Genomic DNA, 2,679 nt, shown 5'->3' on the forward strand with positions numbered 1-2,679 from the left:
AAGTTTGAGATTAAATATAATTTCATCAAGGCTAGCGTAAATAGTTAAAAAGAAGATGGAGCCGTTGTTTCATTTGCATCAAAACCTTGCACATAGTTTTGTTAGGATTTTTTTCTTGGCCAGTATATGGTTTAGCTAGGCTTAGGAAACAGAATTTCCATGAAGCCAGCAGTCAACGTCGTGAATTTCACCAAACATATATAATTTAATCATTGATCCTGGATTCCAATCATATGTTACTTCGCCATGCCCAACCGAACCAAACTCGAGCTTTTCACACGGTTAATTTGCAACTGCCTCGAAAAGCAATAGTTTCAAGTCACGTGAAACTGCAATGACAAAGATACAATGGGCCGAGCCTGTTTCATTGTTCATTGTATATGAACGTTAAAAGTTTTGTCCCTGACCGACACGGAGCCATCAGCTTCATTAATATATGCCGGAAAATATATACAGTAAACTCTGTTTTCCATATACATTTTCTGAGAAGTTTTCGAAAAGCATACGTTGGTAACAAGGAATGTCGACGACGCAAGCTAAATTCATTAGAAGAAAGAATAAAATTCAAATAAAATTTAAAATATTTTTTATTATATTATTCAAAAAAGTACGAGTTACAAGGAATATTGGTAGCCAATGATTGGGAGTATTTTTCCCCACGTGAATCATATTTGGATTCTCCCCAGTACCACGAGGAAAGCGTGAGAGAAGAAATAACAAAATAAACAATCAAACACGATTCTCGTGCTCATTCCCTTCTCATGAAACAAAAATCATTCTTGTTTCCCAAGTATTTCATAATTATATAGCATGCATATTCCATAGACAAAGAAGAAAAATAGAAATGAAACAGAGGGAAGATCAGCAATCGGTTTTATTCTCAAAAAGCCTCCAAAGTCCATGTTCTTCGTTACAACTTGATCTAGACAGCTCATTAAGGCAAGTTGAAACACAATACCAAAAGCGAAAAGCTGGGCGGAAGAAGTTTCAAGAGACTCGACACCCTGTATACAAAGGGGTTAGGAGGAGGAATGGGGAATGGGTCAGCAAGCTTCAAGAGCCTAACAATGAGTCCCGAATCTGGCGAGGGACATTCTCGAGCCCAGGCATGACAGCTAGGGCTTATGCTGCAGCGGCCTTGGCTCTCGAGGGAGATACTGCTTCCTTAAATTTTCCCGAGCCTGCTAATACATTACCACTTGCTACTTCATCCTCTTCATCCTCCGTAACGGATATTCAGTGTGCTGCTATGGAGGCTGCGGAGGCGTTTGGTGATGTTGATGCCAAAACATCATCTACTTCGACTTCAATATCGTTGTTGCCTCCACCATTGTCATGTTCGAAGAACTCGGAGAATGTTGAAGGGAGTTCGAAGATGTTGTTTATGGATGAAGAAGAGGTGTTTAACATGCCAGGGATACTTGACAGTATGGCAGAAGGGTTGATACTAACTCCTCCAGCTATGCAAAAAGGGTACTATTGGGATGATGATGATGATGATGATTCAATGGAATTCACTCTCTGGGGTGACTAAGTTGTTCAATTTTTGTAATATTTTTATTTAAAGTTTTTTCTGAATGCGGATACGGACCAGTACTTTATACGAGGGAATGGTTGAGTAGCATAGAGAATAGAAACTGTATTATATTAATTAAGCAAACAAAAGATCAGTTGAAACTTGAAAAACGTGGACCGTTAGTGCTTAGGCTAGAGCTTTGCCTTCCAGTTCGAGCTTTCAAAAACCTCCAATGAGAATCAATATTCAACCCAAATTGATTAAAGAAACAGATCAGTTAATAATACCATTTTCCTGTTATATATTGTGGAAGCTAAGCCCAGGAAAGTTACCCAAATACAAATGCTTAAGTCTCAATCGTCAACATCCTGCACAAAATTGGTGCCAACAGATTATCAAAGCGATTTGTTGATGATAACATAGAACAAATGATTTGAAAAATAGAAACAGATAAAAGGCTTACAGAAATCAAACAGTACTGCATTTGGACCATGTTTAAAAGAACTAGTAGTACTTTTTACTGGAGTAATGACAATTTAACTGAGAAAATTAGCAAGTGATTTCATTTCACCTCAAAAACGACCCAATCACTAAAGGCCATCTTGAATTCGTTCACCTCTTGGATAACATTTGTTGGCAAAGCTAAGGAATGGAAGATATAACCATCATATTCAATTCTTTAGCATGCTTGAGAAAAAGACTTAGCTTCCCATGTGGATTCTTATAAAATTGAAGTTTGATCCTAAATATTTGCAATTTCTTTTCTTTTATTTTTTAGTTTTGGCTTTTTTTATGTCCAAATCCCGATATATCAAAATAGAATTTCTACTTCTTATGCTTTGATGATTTTGTCCTTCTGTGATATTGAATTTATAAAATTGGTTAGTACTAGTACAAGGGTTGGGTCAAAATTTGAAATTAATTACTTATTTCGTAACGGAAAAATTATATAGGGCAAGATAAAAATTTCTTTTTTTTATTTTAATAAAAGAGATTATAGCATGAGAATAGAAAAAAATTACAAATACTACCAATGCTGCCCATAATATCCTATCTTTATTAATTTCTAATTAATTTGGAATGTTCAGGAACACTTGAAAGAATTAATTAATATAAATCATATTAATTAAATAAACCAAATTACTCTTTTAACTTTTCCTTCT

At 35.4% G+C, this 2,679-nt stretch overlaps 1 pseudogene; it reads left to right on the plus strand.

Annotated features, from left to right (window-relative positions):
• Positions 1 to 772: 772 nt before the first annotated feature.
• LOC111311752 (dehydration-responsive element-binding protein 1B pseudogene) lies at positions 773 to 1,578 on the plus strand (annotated as a pseudogene).
• Positions 1,579 to 2,679: the final 1,101 nt, after the last annotated feature.

This window comes from Durio zibethinus, chromosome 1, assembly GCF_047325235.1.
Source record: "Durio zibethinus cultivar Kanyao isolate XHJ-2024 chromosome 1, ASM4732523v1, whole genome shotgun sequence".
In the NCBI taxonomy this organism is placed as follows: Eukaryota; Viridiplantae; Streptophyta; class Magnoliopsida; order Malvales; family Malvaceae; genus Durio; species Durio zibethinus.